The sequence below is a fragment of the Macaca nemestrina genome, chromosome 1 (genome assembly GCF_043159975.1).
Source record: "Macaca nemestrina isolate mMacNem1 chromosome 1, mMacNem.hap1, whole genome shotgun sequence".
Taxonomy (NCBI): Eukaryota; Metazoa; Chordata; class Mammalia; order Primates; family Cercopithecidae; genus Macaca; species Macaca nemestrina.
In genome coordinates, this window is record NC_092125.1 from 179,623,140 (window position 1) to 179,640,236 (window position 17,097).

Consider the following 17,097-nt stretch of genomic DNA (forward strand, 5'->3'; position numbering starts at 1 on the left):
AGCTGAGATCACACCACTGCACTCCAGCCTGGGAGACAGAGGAAGACTCCGTCTCAAAAATAAATAAATAAATAAATAAATAAATAAATAAATAAATAAATAAATAAATGTAAACTTTATTTCTCAATGTAAGCTCCATCAAGTTCAAGATATTTTTGTGAGCAATGATAGCAGCCATTTAGTCCGTCCGTAAAGAACTGAGGGTCCTGGGAGTTTAACCATGTCAATGCAATCTATTTTACATTATTAACAGAAGAAAAATGAATGCCCTTTAAAGATTTCTTAAGATTAGGAATCAAAAAGAAGTCAGAAGGAGCCAAATGAGGACTGTAAGGTGGAGGCCTAATGATTCCCTAATTGTCGCAACTGATGAGAGGAATGAGCAGGAGTGTTATTGTGGTGAAGGACTCTGGTGAAACTTTCCCGGGCATTTCTCTGCAAAAGCTTTGGCTAACTTTGTCAAAATACTGCATAATAAGCGGATTATATTGTTCCTTGACCCTCCAGAAAGTCAATAAGCAAGATGCCTGCTGAAAAACTGATGCCTTGACCGTTGCTCCTGACTGGTCCACTTCTGCTCTGCCTGACCTGCTGCTGTGATAGTGCTTTGTCTTCAGGATCACACTGCTAGAAGGCCATGTTTCATTTCTTGTTACAGTTCTTCAAAGAAATGCTTCAGGATCTGGAGCCCACCTGTTTAAAATTTTCACTGAAAGCTTGGCTCTTGTCTGCAGTGGACCTGGGCACAACAGTTTTCACACCCATTGAGTAGAACGTTTGCTCAACTTTAATTTTTCAGTCAGAATTGTATAAGCCGAGCCAACTGAGATGTCTATGGTTTTGGCTGTTGTCTGTACTGTTAGTCATCAGTCCTTTTCAATTATGGCATGAACAAGATGAATTTTTTCCTTACAAATTGATGTGGATGGTCTGCCGCTGTGGGCTTCAGCTTCAACATCATCTCATCCTTTCTTAAAACGAGTGAACCATTTGTAAACTGCTGATGTCTTTGGGGCATTATCTCTGTCAACATTTCATAAGGCATCAAGGATTTCACCGTTCTTCCACCTAAGCTTCACCATAAATTTGATATTTGTTCTGGCTTCAGTGCTAGCAGAAGTCATGTTGCTCTGATGGGGCTCTTTTCAAACTGGAGTCTTATCCTTCTCAGTGTCTCAAGCTAGAGCGCGTTCAGACACGTTATAACAAGTTAGTACGAATTTATTTTGGTGCAAAAAAAAATTGAGGCAGGGCACAAAGGCTGATGCTTGTAATCCCAGCTACTTGGGAGGCTGAGGTGGGAGAATCACTTGGGCCCAGGAGACGGAGGATGCAGTAAAATATGATTCCACCACTGCACCCCAGCCTGGGTGACAGAGTGAGACCCTGTCTCAAACAAAAAATTGAAATCCACATGTAGTTTTTCATAATCCACATTTTTCATGAACGTTTTGAAGGCCCTTCACATATATCAGGTCAGTGAGTTGATAGTGCTGTTCAGGTCTACTATATCCTTGCTGAACCTCTGCCCACTTGTTCTATCAATTATCAAGAGAGGGATATTGAAGTCTCCAACTATAATTGTGGATTTGTCTATTTTTCCTTGCAGATATATCAGTTTTTGCTTAATGTGTGTTGAATCTCTGTTATTAAGCATTTAGGATTATTATGTCTTCCTGCTCAATTGACCTATTTATCATTTTGAATTGCTCTTCTTTATTCCTGGTACTGTAGTCCCTCTGTATCTTCAAGGGATCTGTTCCAAGACACCCCATGGATGCCTGAAACCACAGATAGTGCCAAACCTTATATACATTTTGTTTTTTCCTATACATTCATACCTGTGGTAAAGTTTACTTTATAAATTAGGCACAGTAAGAGATTAACAACTGACAGTAAAATAGAACAATTACACAAATACACTATTAAAAGTTAAGTGAACGTGTTCTCTCTCTCTCTCTCAAAATATCTTGTTGTACTGTATTCATGTTTCTTTTTGTGAAGGTGAGATAATAAAGTAATGACACGACGAGATTAAGTGAGAGGAATAACATAGGCATTGTGAAGTAAATGGAAAACTTCAGAAATAAACAGTTCATAAATTTAAATTGCACACCATCCTGAGTAGCATGATGAAATCTCCCACAGTCTAGCATCATCTGCCCAGACTGCCATTAGTCATTCAATAGCTGTCTTGGTTATCAGGTTGACTGTGCTTATGTTGAAGTGCCAGTGTTCAACTAAATCTTATTTTACTTAATGGCCTCAAAGAGGCAGAGTATTTAAGTGATATTTTAGGGCCTGGTTGATCACAGACAACTAAAACCTCAGAAAGTGAAACCATGGATAAGGAGGGACTACTATAATATTCTTTTTTAAAAAACAAAACAAAACAACAAGGCCTTGCTTTTCACCCAGGCTGGAGGGCAGTGGCACAATCTTAGCTCACTGTACCCTCAACCTCCAGGGCTCAAGCCATCCTCTCATCTTAGCCTCCCAAGTAGCTGGGACCACAGGTGCACACCACTACATCTGGCTAATTTTTTAATTTTGTAGAGATGGAGTCTCACTGTGTTGCCTTAACTGATCTCAAACTCCTGGGCTCAAGCAGTCCTCCTGTCTCAGCCTCCCAAAGTGCTGGAATTAAAGGCATGAGCCACTCGCCCGGCCTACTGTAATATTCTTTTTTTTTGGAATCTATTTGTCTAATAATAGTTTGGCCATCCTAGGTTTTTTAAAAATTAGTGTTAGTATGGTATATTTTTCTATCCTTTTACTCTTAACTTTTCTGTGTCTTTATATTTAAAGTGTGTTTCTTTTAGTCAACATATAGTTGGGTCTTGTTTTGTAATTTAACTCACAATCTCCTCTTCTTTTAAATTGAAATGTTTAGGCCATTTACATTACATTTAATGTGAATATTGGTATGGTTTAAATATGTTGCTATTTGTTTTCTATTTAATGCCATCTGTTGTTTGTTTCCTTTCTCCTTTTTTTTTTTTCCTGACATCTTTTGGGATAAATACATTTTATGATTCCATTTTATCCCCTTTGTTGGCTTTGAAACTAAAACTCTGTTTTATTTTCATGGTTGCTTTAGAGTTTATAGTATAAATCTTGAATTTATCAGTCTATCTTCATGTGATATAATACCATTTCACATATAGTATAAGAACTTAATTACAGTAGACTTCCATTTCTCCTGAGCCGACCTCTGCAATTGTCATGCATTTTATAATACATTACTGTTATTCTCATTTAAACAGCCAATGATTTTTAAGGAGATTGAAATAGTAAATAGTAAATAGTAAATAGAAGTGTGCTTAGCGATGTAGTTATTTCCAGTGCTCCTTATTATTTCATGTATAGATCCATATTCCATGTGGTATCCTTTTCTTTCTGCCTGGAGGACTTCCTTGAACATTTCTTACAGGGCAGGCCTGCTGGTGATAAATTCTTTCAGTACTTTAAAGAGGTTTTCCCAGCGTTCGCAATGTTTCCAATGAGAAATCTGTCATCTGTATCTTTGTTGCTCTGTATGTAAGGTGTCTTTTTCCCTCTGGCTGATTCTAGATTTTATCGTTGCTTTTGAGCGATTTGATTATGATGTGTGCTTTTGTGTGGTTTTCTTCATGCTTCTTGTACTTAGGATTCATTGGGTTTCTTGGATTTGTTTTGATCAAGCCTGAAAATTTTTAAACTAGTATCTCTTTCTTTTTTCTTTTCTTTTCTTTTCTTTTTTTTTTCTTTTTTTGAGACAGAATCTTACTCCGTCACCCAGGCTGGAGTGCAGTAGTGCAATCTTGGATCACTGCAGCCTTCACCTCCTGGGTTTAAGTGATTCTTGTGCCTCAGCCTCCTGAGGAGCTGGGACTGCAGTTGCCCGCCACCATGTCCAGCTAATTTTTGTATTTTTAGTAGAGACAGGTTTCACCATATTGGTCAGGTTGGTCTCAAACTCCTGACCTCAAGTAATCCACCTGCCTCAGCCTCCCAAAGTGCTATGATTACAGGCGTGAGCCACTGCACCTGGCCTATTGTTTCTTTAAATGTTTTTTTCTGTCCCTCCCTTTCTCTCTCCTCTCCTGAATCTTCAGTTACATACATGTTAGGCTGCTTGAAGCGTACCACAGTTCAGTGATGCTCTGCTCATCTTTTAAAAATTATTTTTCCTCTCTGTATTTTGTTTTGGATAGTTTCTTTTGCTGTGCCTGCAAATCCACTAATTTTTTTCTTCTGCTATGTTTAATGTGCCCTTAACTCCACCAGTGCATTTTTCACCTTAGACTGTTTTTTTCCATCTCTGGGAGTTTGACTTGGGCCTTTTAAAATCCTCCATGTCTCTATTTAACTCTTTCAACACATGAAACACAATGGTAACTTTTAATGTCTCTTTCTCTGTGGATTTTAACATCTGTATCAGTTCTGAGTTGATTTAGACAGATGGGGTTTTCTCCTTATTATGGATTATATTTTCTTACTTCTTTTAATGCCTAGTAATTTTATTTTAATATAACAGTTTTATTGAGTTATAATTTACATATTATGCAATTTACCCATTTAAAATATACAATGTCGGCCAGGCACGGTGGCTTATGCCTGTAATCCCAGCACTTTGGGAGACCGAGGCGCGTGGATCACCTGAGGTTAGGAGTTTGAGACCAGCCTGGCCAACATGGTGAAACCCAGTCTCTACTAAAAATACAAAATTTAGCTGGGCACGGTGGTGCACACCTGTAATCCCAGCTACTCGAGAGGCTGAGGCAGGAGAATCACTTGAACTCAGGAGGCAGAGCTTGCAGTGAGCAGAGATCATGCCACTGCACTCCAGCCTGGGACACAGCGAGACTCCATCTCAAAAATTAAATTAAATTAAATTAAATTAAATTAAATTAAATTAAAATACAATGCGATGTTCTTTAGCATGTCCACAGAGTTGTGCAACCATCATCATAATCACTTTTAAAACATTTTAGCCACTCCCAAAAGAAACTCTGTACACATTAGCAGTAGCTCCCCTACTCCCCATCCCTAGGCAACCTCTTTTTCTCTGTAGATTTGCCAATTCTGAACATTTCACATCAATGGAATCCTACAATATGTGGTCTTTTCTCACTGGCTTCTTGTCCTTGCATAATGTTTTCAAGGTTCATCCATATTGTAGCATGTATCAGTACTTCGTTCCTTTTTATTGCTAATAATATTCCACTGTATTGAATAGACCACATTTTGTTTATCCATATTCATCAGTTGGTAGACACTTGGGTTGTTTTTACTTTTGGACTATTATGAATAATGTTGCCATGAACATTTGTGTACCTGTTTAGTATGGATCTATATTTTAATTTATCTAGGAGTGAGACTGCTGAATCATATGGTAACTATGTTTAACCTTCTGAGGAACTGCCAGACTCTCTTTCAGGTGACTATATTGTCTGACATTCTTACCAGCAGTGTATGAAGGTTCCAATTTTTCCACATCCTCACTAACACTGGCTGTTATCTGTTTTTTTTGATGATAGCTATCCTTATGAGTGCGAAGTGGCATCTTACTGTGATTTTAATTTGCATCTCCCTGATGGCTAATGATGTTGAGTACCTTTTCATGTGCTTATTGGCCATTTGTTTATCTTGTTTGGAGAAATGTCTGCTCAGGTAAATGTCTGTTGTCTTTTTGTTGTTGAGTTGTAAGAGTTTTTTTTTTTTTTTCTTTTGAGACGGAATCTCGCTCTGTCCCAGGCTGAAGGAGTCTCACTCTGTCCCAGGCTGAAGTGCCATGGTGCAATCTCAGCTCACTGCAACCTCTTCCTCCTGGGTTCAAGTGATTCTCCTGCTTCAGCCTCCCGAGTAGCTGGGATTACAAGCATGCGCCACCACGCCCAGCTAATTTTTGAATTTCTAGTAGAGATGGGGTTTCACCATGTTGGCATGGCTGGTCTTGAACTCCTGACCTCAGGTGATCCGCCCACCTTGACCTCCCAAAGTGCTGAGTTTACAGGCATGAGCCACTGCGTCCGGCCAAGAGTTCTTTATACATTCGGGATACTAGACCTTTATTAGACATGTGACGTAATGTTTTCTCTAATTCAGTGGGCTTGTCTTTTCACTTTCCTGATGGTGTCCATCAAAGGATAAAAGACTTTGGTTTTGATAAATTGACAAAAATAAAAAGATAAAATTTATTTTTCTAATTGACAAAAAAGATAAATTAGAAAAATAAATTTCAACTTATCTTTATTTTTGTCTATTGTGTTTTATTTGTTTGTTTATTTGAGAGACGGAGTTTTGCTCTTGTTACCCAGGTTGGAGTGCAATGGTGTGATCTCAGCTCACTGCAGCCTCCACCTCCCAAGTTCAAGTGATTCTCCTGCCTCAGCCTCCCGAGTAGCTGGGATTACAGGAGCCCGACACCATGCCCAGCTAATTTTTTGTATTTTTAGTAGAGATGGGGTTTCACCATATTGGCCAGGGCTGGTCTCAAACTTCTGGCCCCAAGTGATCTGCCCATCTTGGCCTCCCAAAGTGCTGGGATTACAGGTGTGAGCCACTGAGCCCTGCCAACTGTCAATTGTTTTTGGTGTCATATCTAAGCAGGCTTTGTCTAACCCAAGGTCATGAAGATTTATGGCTATATTTTCTTCTAAGAGTTTTATAGTTTTAACTCTGATATTTAAGTCTATGATCCATTTTGAGTTACATTTTGGATATGGTATGAAGAAAAAGTCTAACTTTATTCTTTTATATGTGGATATCCAGTTGTTGTCCGGTACTATTTGTTGGAAAGACTATTCTTGGCTAGGCATGGTGGCTCATGCCTGTAATCCCAATACTTTGGGAGGCCAGGATCACTTGAGGCCAGGAGTTTGAGACCAGCCTAGACAACATAGTGAGACCCTGTCTCTACACAAAATTAAAAAAAAAAAAAAAAAAAAAGCCAGGCGTGGTGGATGAGCCTGTGGTCCCAGCTACTCAGGAAACTGAAGTAGGAGGATCTCTTGAACCCAGAAGTTCCGGGCTGCAGTGAGCTCTGATCGCACCACTGTACTCCAGCCTAAGTGACAGATCGAGATCCCATCTCTAAAACAAGGAAAAATACAGAAAAGACTATTTTTTTCCCTTTCAATTATCTTGGCACCCTTGTCAAAAATCAATTGTTTTTTAAAGTGAGGGTTTATATATAGCCTATGCCAAGTAATTTTTTTACTGGACCAGACATTAAGATTTTTCATTTGTCAGGTGCTAGGTATTTTTGATTTCCTGTAAATATTCTTGAGCTCTGTTTTCGGACTGCAGTTAAGTTTCTTGGAACAGTTTGATCCTTTAAGGTCTTGCTTTTAAGATTTATTGGGTGGGAGCAGAGGCATGTTTTGTCTAGGCTAATTATTACCTAGGACTAATTATTCCCCATGACTGAGGCAAGACTCTCCTGAGTGCCCTATCCAATACCCCATGGATAATGAGGCTTTCCTGTCTGACTGGTGGGAACAGAAGCTGTTCTGTTTTTTGTGACCTTCAAAGTTAGATTCCTCTCATCCTTCTGGGTGGTTCCCTGGCCTGGAGTGGGTTCCTCACACGCACATGCTGAGCAGCACTCCGCTGAATTTCTCTCTCTCTGCATTATCTCTGGAGCTGTCTCTGTGCCGCTCCTCCTCTCCAGTATTCTGTCCTGGGAGCTCCTGCTGCCTCCGTTCAGGAATTCTGTTGGGCTCCGCTTCTGCTCCCCTTCCCTGTGCTGCAGCCTGGAAACTTCCCCCGCAGTCAGCTGGAGCCATCGCGGGGCTCACCTCATTTGCTTCCTGTTTCTCCGGGATCACTGTCCTTTGTTGCCTGCTATCTAGCATTTTGAAACTATTGCTTCACACATTCTGCCCAGTTTTTTCCAGGCAGGAGGGTAAATGTGACGCCCGTTATTCCTTCTTGGCTGCTTTCTGAAGCCTTTGAGCAAATAGTGATGTGTTTGTCTTAGTTCGGGCTGCCATAACAGAATACCATACACTTGGTAGCTTAAATAACAAATAATTATTTCTCACAATTCTGGAGGCTGGAATTCTGAGATCGGTGCCAACATGGTCAGGTTCTTGGTGAGGGCTACCTTCCTGGTTATGGCCTCCGATGGCCTTTCCTTGGTGCAAGCATTTAGGGAGGGAGGGGGAGAAGTAGGGGGCAAGGACGAGGAGGAGGTGGGTAGAGGAGGGGAGAGCAAGAGAGCACTGTCTCTCTTCTTCTTTTTATTTAGTTTTTTAGAGATGGAATCTTGCTCATCACCCAGGCTGGAGTGCAGTGGTGCAATCTCAGTTCACTGAAACCTCCACCTCTCCGGTTCAAGCTATTCTCCTGCCTCCAAGTAGCTGGGATTACAAGCATGCACCACCACACCTGGCTAATTTTTGTATTTTTAGTGGAGATGGGGTTTCACCATGTTGGCCAGGCTGGTCTCGAACTCCTGACTTCAGGTGATTCACCCGCCTCGGCCTCCCAAAGTGCCGGGATTGCAGGCATGAGCCACCGTGCCCAGCCTCTTCCTCTTTTTATAAGGGCATTAATTCCATCATGGAAGCTCCACCCTCATCATCTAACCTCACCCTAATTACCTCCCAAACGCCCTACCTCCAAATACCATCACCCTGGGGATTAGAGTTTCAACGTGGATTTCAGGGGGACACAAACATTCAGCCCACAGCAGCTTTCTCCAGAGTGTTCCAGCCCCACTCAGTCCTGGGAGTCCATACTTTGCAGATTTGTTCTCCCTCGTTCATGGAGAATATAGGCCCAACCACCATTATTTCATTTTATAGACCAGGAGACTGAGGCAATGATTTGAGCCTCCTGTTCTGTCCAGGTGGGAGTGATGAAAGTGAATGAGATCAAGGCCTGCAAAATTCTCCATTGAGCCTGCTCAGTGCCAAGGGGAAATACCTGGACCTGAGGTCAATCTGGGATTTACACTTGCCTCCAGCCTGTCCCGGCACACGTTCCACACTGCTGAGCCTTGTTTTCCCCAACTGCAAAGCACATCGCCATTTATAGAGCACTTTATTTGGAGAATTGTTGCTATCCTCAGTCCGTCATCACCCAGTTTCTCAAAAGAGGAGTCCTGGGATCTGCCACATTAGATTTTTGATGGGGGTGGAGCACTGTTGCTTATTTAAAACATAGATTCCTGGGTCCAACTTGGGTCCAACCTGGGCTCTTAGAGTTAAAATAGCGGGGTGGAGGTTATCTGCCCTCAAGTGACCTTTGGGAACCACTGATCCAAACCCTAGTCAATGATTTCCTTCTTAAGAGGTATAATACTTGCTAGAGGTGCTATTTTTTTAAGCCACACTATTCCTTTCTACCCCTAACCTCATGAGCCTTATGTAGCATGATTTTTTAAAAATAAAATGCATCACAAGTCTTTTTGACCATTTTCCAAAACCCTTCAAGATGACAAAGAAATCTGATAAGTGTTAGATATTCCTAAGTCTGGAAGGGACCTTAAAGGTCATGGAATCCAACCCCGACCTGAGGTTTGGATCATCTGTGTACTAGCCCTGCCAAATAATCACCCAGCCTCTGCACACTTCTGAACACAAGGGCCTTGCTACTCCTCTTGGCTGCTGGGATTTTAGAAAATTCCCTCTGCTACTGAATCCACTCTGTCTTGCTTTAATTAGTCCTGGATCCAGAAAACATACCTGTTCCCTCTGCCCTAGGAAAGCCCTTCCTCTGAAAACAGTTGATCATCTCCCCGAGGCCTCTCAAGTTGCAGAGTCCCAAGCTCTTTGGCTTGGGACTGGGATTTGGCTGTTCCTCCTGGGATCCAGGTTTTCAAGCACCTGAGCAAACCTCCCTGAACAGCTGCATGTGGCTGCCGTCATTCACTTATCGCTTGGTTTCCGTTTGCTCCTTGGGGGCCACCGCTTTCCCAAAGGGCAAGGACTGATGCAGCCTGGAGCTTGGTGGCCAGAGACCGCTCTCATTCTCCTGGCTTGCTCCTTGTAGCATATGAACGTGTGTCGTGCTACGGGCTTCCTGATATTAAAACGGCTTTCTTCTCTGGGAGGTTCTTCTCTGCCCACCTCTTCAACTCCAAATCAAATGACTGGTGTCTGCGGGTCTCCTTTACCTGCTCTGGACCAGGAGGCGCTGCTGAGCAGTCCTTGGCTTCTTGGGATGCTCCCCTCTCCAGGTTTCCATAAGGCTGCACTGTCCTGTTTCCTCTTTCTTTGAACATTTCTTCTCAGTTGCCTTTTCCTTTGCCTCATTTTTTTTTTTAAGATAGGGTGTCACTCTGTCACCCAAGCTGGAATGCAGCGGTGCGATCACGGCTCACTGCAGTCTCGACCTCCAGGGCTCAGGTGATCCTCCCACCTCAGCTTCCCGAGTAGCTGGGACTACAGGCGCTCACCATCACACCCAGCTAATTTTTGTATTTTTTGTAGAGATGAGGTTTCACCATGTCGCCCAAGCTGGTCTCGAACTCCTGGCTCAAATGATCCCTCCCCCTCAGCCTCCCAAAGTGCTGGGATTGCAGGCGTGAGCCACTGTGCGCTGCCTGCCACCCTTTCAATATTGCCATTCCCAGGGGCTCCACCCTCCGCCATCTGTTCACTGCATTCTATTTCAGTGTTTCCTAACTTGGAGGGGATATTTTCTCCCCTTTGAGAATGTGATAATGACTGTAGATCCTCTCTACAGAGTGGGGAAAAAAAACAACCAAACGCGCAATATTTTGCCTACAATTCCAGGTTCTTAACACAAAGCCTATTTTTCCTCCCTGATTTTAGTTTCACCCTAGCTTCTTCCCAATCTCTCTCTGACCCATAGCTCTCTTGACCCTCAGATGAACAGATCAATAGTCAATGCCAAGGCCCCTTTGTTCCGTCACCAAGCTCCCTAGAAGCAGAGTCCGTGTTGTTTATTATGGAGCTTCATCACTGAGCAGAGGGCCTCACTGGTAACAGGAGCTTGGCCACATGCTGAGGGAATGGTCACCTGTCATTGCCATCCCTCCTCCATCCTCTGCCTCACATCAGACCTCAACTGGCTCCTCACAGGTCCCCTCCAGGTCAGCTTCTACCTGGTAGCAGAGGCACTCTTCTGAAACACAGTTCCCTGTCTCCCCTGCTTGGAGTCCTTGAGGGCTCCCTGTGACTTCCAGGATAAAGGGCATCTCTAAAAGGGGTCCCCTGCTACTGCTCTTGCTTCACTGCTCAGCTCTCTCCAACACCCCTCAGCTCCAGCCACCTGGAACTCCCGAGGGTCTCATGTGCAGAGATGCTGTCCCTGCTTCCCATTCTCCTGGGCCTGAAGTGTCTGGCCCCTCTCTTCTTGGCTTTGCTAATCCATATTCATCCTTCAAAACTCACTCAGGCATCACTATCTTTTGGGAAGCATGTCCTGCCTCACAGCTCTCAGTTACCCATTTTAATATTCCTCCACTGTGGATCCACAGTTCCCAAAGCACAGCCCACACACAGCACTGGTCCCACGCTACACTGTATGTGGGAAGTCACTTGTCTATTCCCTGCCTGAGGGCAGAGACCCTGTCTTATTTGCTTTGCCTAACAGAGCCCACAGTAGGTGCCTAATAATTATTTGCTTCATGAGGGACAGGATGAATACATCAGTAAGGATTATTCAGAGAAACAGAATCAATAGAGAGTATCTGTGTATATGTACCTAGATCTATAACCTATCTATAATCTATATCTAAATATATACATAGAGAGAGGTAGGGAGAGAGACATTTATTTTAAGGAATTGACCCATGCAGTTGTGGGGGCCTAGCAAGTCTGAAATCTGCAGGCCAGGTCAATCGGATGGCAATTCCAGCAGGGGTTGTTGCTGAAGTCTTGAATTCAAAGGCAGTCAGGAGGCAGAATTCCTTCTTCTTTAGGGGACCTGTCTTTTCTCTTAAGATACTCAACGGACTGGATGACTCCCATATTTTGGAGGGTAATCTGCTTTACTCAAAGTCCACTGGTTTAAAAGTTAAGCTCATCTGAAAAATACTTTCACAGCAGCATTTTGGACTGGTGTTTGACGAAACAACTGGGCACTGTATCCTAGCCAACTGGACACATAAGATGAACTATCACAATGAGTAAACTTATCTCTGAGCCTCAGCTTCTCCATTTGTAAAATGAAGAGCTATGAGAATATTCAAAGATTCCACTAAGGAATAATTATAATTAGATAACTTCTGGATTACACTTTATAATTTAATGCACTTTCACCATATCGTATCATTTAATTCCTATAACAATTCTATCAAGCAAGTTTGTTATTGTCTTTTTTTTAGTTTTTTTTTTTTTTTTTTTTTTTAGACAGAGCTTTGCTCTTATTGCCCAGACTGGAGTGCAGTGGCACAATCTTGGCTTACCGCAACCTCCGCCTCCCGGGTTCAAGCCATTCTCCTGCCTCAGCCTCCCGAGTAGCTGGGGTTACAGGCACCTGCCACCATGCCTGGCTAATTTTTTGTATTTTCAGTAGAGATGGGGTTTCACCACGTTGGCCAGGCTGGTCTCAAACTCCTGACCTCAGGTGATACACTCACCTTGACCTCTCGAAGTGCTGAGATTACAGGCATGAGCCAGCACGCCCTGCCTTTACATTAAATTTATTTATTTATTTATTTATTTATTTATTTATTTATTTAGAGACTGAGTCTCGCTCTATCGCCCAGGCCGCAGTGCAGTAGAGCAATCTCGGCTCACTGCAAACCCCGCCTCCCAGGTTCAAGCAATTCTCCCGCCTCAGCCTCTCGAGTAGCTGGGATTACAGGCATGTGCCACCCCACCCAGCTAATTTTTGTACTTTTAGTAGAGATGGGGTTTCACCCAGGCTGGTCTCGAACTCCTGACCTCAAGTGATCTGCCTGCCTTGTCCTCCCAAAGTGCTGGGATTGCAGGAGTGAGTCACTACAACCAGCCTATTTATTTTTTAAGAGACAGGGTCTCTGTTGCCCAGGCTGGAGCGCAGTGGCACCTTCTTAGCTCACTGTAGTCTCAAACTCCCGGGCTCAAGCAATCCTCTCTCCTCAGCCTTCTGAGTAACTGGGACTGCAGGAGCGTGCCACCACACCTGGATAATTTTTTTGTATGTGTGGAGACAGGGCCTCACTAGGTTGGCAAGGCTGGTCTCAAACTCCTGGCCTCAAGTGATCCTCTTGTCTTGGCTTCCCAAAGTGCAGGGATTATAGGTGTAAGCCACCATACCTGGACTTTTTTTTTTGCGCTCCTCATTTCCCAGACAGTTGGTGGCCAGGCAGAGGCGCTCCTCACTTCCTAGTCAGTTGGGTGGCTGGGGAGAGGTGCTGTCTTCTTTTTTATGGCTGAGGAAACCAAAGCCCAGAGAAGGGAAGAGATTTGTTGGCAAGTGGAAGAATCTGGACTAGAGCCTGGATTTTCCAATGCCAGTCTCAGGCTGATCCTTCCGGGCCTGAAGAACCATCTTTGAAAGCTGAGGCCAGGAGGGAGGTGCTGGGAGCAGGAAGCTGAAGCAGGGGCAGAGGAGACCTCTACTATGGAAACTCAAGAGGAAAACCACAACAGCAGGAAGTCCAAGTGGGCCTGGTCAGGCCAACCTAGGAATTCCATGATGTAATTTCTCTTCTCCAATTGAGAGAATACAAGTATGGCCAGGGCTCAGCACCCAGTGTATTAAGGACTCCTAACTTGGGGTTCATGATAACTCATAAAAAATATGGCAAAAGATACATTTTAAAGGTGGTCAGAAAAGCTGGGCCATTGATCTTTACTCACCAGGAGTCATGTAGCACTTACCATTGCCAGAATATTCTCTTACAAATCTATTCCAAAGCTACACCTTCATGGCTCTCCCAAAACAAAGCTGCAAAAAGACTTTCAGAGGAGAGATTAGAAACAGAGCAAGGCCTTCTAGTAAGACATTCTATTTATTTTGACTTGCTATTACCTCTGTCTACTTACAGGATTCCAGAGGAGCAAAGCTAAGTTTAACATTAAAACTCAGTGTTAATGGAGTAGGGAGTAGGGAGTAGGGAGAATCTCAAACCAGAAAAAAATCTGCAAGTCAACTCTGCAAAACCTGTCAAGAAGCTCTCAGTCCCATATTGAAGTTGAGTTGGAAGAGGCAAGTCCGGTCTCAAATTGGAGGTAAAACCGCCACCTGTTGACCCCAGCCTGGCTCTAGCCGTCGCTGCTGGAGGGAGGAGGGCCACGATCCAAACGAACCAGAGCAGTTGAGAAAACTGTTTATTGGTGGTCTGAGCTTTGAAACTACAGATGATAGTTTCAGAGAACATTTTGAGAAATGGGGCACACTCACGGACTGTGTGGTAATGAGAGACCCCCAAACAAAACATTCCAGGGGCTTTGGTTCTGTGACTTGTTCTTGTGTTGAAGAGGTGGATGCAGCAATGTGTGCTCAACCACACAAGGTTGATGGGCGTGTAGTCAAACCAAAGAGAGCTGTTTCCAGAGAGGATTCTGTAAAGCCTGGCGCCCATCTAACAGTGAAGAACATTTTTGTTGGTGGTGTTAAAGAAGACACAGAAGAATATAATTTGAGAGAACTACTTTGGAAAGTATGGCAAGATTAACCACAGAAGTTATGGAAGATGGGCAGGGTGGAAAAAAGAGAGGATTTGCTTTTGCAACTTTTGATGATCATGATACAGTTGATAAAATTGTTGTTCAGAAATACCACACTATTAATGGGCAAAATTGTGAAGTGCAAAAGGCCCTTTCTAAACAAGAGATGCAGTCTGCTGGATCACAGGGAGGTTGTGGAGGTGGATCTGGCAATTTTATTGTGGAGGAAACTTTGGAGGTGGTGGAGGTAATTTTGGCCGTGGTGGAAACTGTGATGGAAGAGGAGGCTATGGTGGTGGAGGTGGTGGCAGCAGAGGTAGTTATGGAGGAGGTGATGGTAGATATAATGGATCTGGAGGTGATGGTGGCAACTATGGCGGTGGTCCTGGTTATAGTAGTAGAGGGGGCTATGGTCATGATGGACCAGGATGTGGAAACCAAGGTGGTGGATATGGTGGCGGTGGTGGAGGATATGATGGGTACAATGAAGGAGGAAATTTTGGCGGTGGTAACTATGGTGGTGGTGGGAACTATAATGATTTTGGAAATTACAGTGGACAACAGCAATCAAATTATGGACCCATGAAAGGGGGCAGTTTTGGTGGAAGAAGCTTGGGCATTCCCTATGGTGGTGGTTATGGATCTGGTGGTGGAAGTGGTGGATATGGCAGCAGAAGGTTCTAAAAACAGCAGAAAAGGGCTACAGCTCTTAGCAGGAGAGAGAGCAAGGAGTTGTCAGGAAAGCTGCAGGTTACTTTGAGACAGTCACACCAAATGCATTAGAGGAACTGTAAAAATCTGCCACAGAAGGAACGATGATCCATAGTCAGAAAAGTTACTGCAGCTTAAACAGGAAACCCTTCTTGTTCAGGACTATCATAGCCACAGTTTGCACAAAGTGCAGCTATTGATTAATGCAATGTAGTGTCAATTAGATGTACATTCCTGAGGTCTTTCATCTGTTGTAGCTTTGTCTTTTTCTTTTCATTACATCAGGTATATTGCCCTGTAAATTGTGGTAGTGGTACCAGGAATAAAATATTAAGGAATTTTTAACTTAAAAAAACAACCCGTCAAGAAGCCAAATGTCCCAAGCACTTCATGATTGGAAAAGCTAATGGCTGGCTCTTTAACACTCCGTGGGCTTTCCCATTCTCCTGCATTTTCCTTCTGCCTGGAGGCTTTGTGGGAGAATCCATTTCCTTGCCTTTTTTAGGATCTAGAGGCCACTGCATTTTCTGGCTCTTGGCTTCTTCAGTGTGTCACTTGAACCTCTTGCTTCCATCTTTGTATCTCTTACTATTTTTTTTTTTCGGGGAGAGACAAGGTCTCACTCTGTCACCCAGGCTAGAGTGCTGTGGTGTGATCATTGTTCACTGCAGCCTTGAACTCCTGGGCTCAAGTGATCCTCCTGCCTCAGCCTCCTGAGTACCTAGCACCACAGGTGCACACCATCATGCTTGGTTAATTAAAAAAATTCTTTTTTGTAGAAACAGGGTCTTGCTATATTGTTCAGGCTGGTCTCAAACTCCTAACCTTAAGCGATCCTCCCTACTTGGCCCCTCAAAGCATTGAGATTACAGATATGAGCACATCTCCTACCTTTTTTTTTTTAAAGAGACAAGGTCTCTGTTGTCTAGGCTGGAGTGCAGTGGCACAATTATAGCTCACTGCAGCCTCCAACTGCTGGACTGAAGCAATCCTCCCTGCTTAGCCTCCAGAGTAGCTGGGACTACAGGTACATGCCTCCACACCTGGCTAAATTTTTTATCTTTGTAGAGATGGGATCTCACTATGTTGCCCAGGCTGGTCTCAAACTCCTGGCTTCAAGTGATCCTCCTGCCTTGACCTCCCAAAGTACTGGGGTTACAGGCATGAGCCACCACTCCTGGCCCATCTCCTGACCCATTTACTATTGACTTTGATCCTCCCGCCTCCCTAAGGGTCTATGTGAATATACTGAACCCGTCTAGATAATCCAGGATAATCTCTCTTCAAGATCCTTAATTTAATCACACACACAAAGTCCCTGTTGCTGTGTAACATATCCACACGTTCTGTGGATTATGACATGGACATTGGGGGCCATTATTCACCCAAACACAATGGATAATGAGTACATGGGGGTTTGTTCTACTTTTGAATATGTCTGAATAAAAATTATGAAAGAAAACCTTCTTTTGACCCCAAGACCTGTTATTACCAGAAGTTTGAATTTTTACTCCCTTAACTAGTAAAACTTCCTGAACATTTTCTGCAGTTCTTGTCTCTACTTCCTTGTCTCCCATTCTCTTTAAGCTACATCCAGTCAGGTTTTTAACTTTCATCTCTCCACCCAACCCAATTAAGGCCACCAACTCCAACTCACCTCTTCTAATAGTCATTCACTACTCACTTCTTGTTGAAACATTTACATTTCTAAGTTTATATTAAATGCTCTCCTGGGTTTAATCTTCAACCTCAACATCTACTGCTCTCTGCCTGATCTTAAGTGTGGGAAGGATTGAGGCCCAGTCTCAGGCCCTCTACTTGTCTTTCT

At 43.3% G+C, this 17,097-nt stretch overlaps 1 pseudogene; it reads left to right on the forward strand.

Annotated features, from left to right (window-relative positions):
- Positions 1-8,066: 8,066 nt before the first annotated feature.
- On the forward strand, positions 8,067-15,596 carry LOC105495243 (heterogeneous nuclear ribonucleoprotein A3-like; annotated as a pseudogene).
- The last annotated feature ends 1,501 nt before the right edge of the window (positions 15,597-17,097 follow it).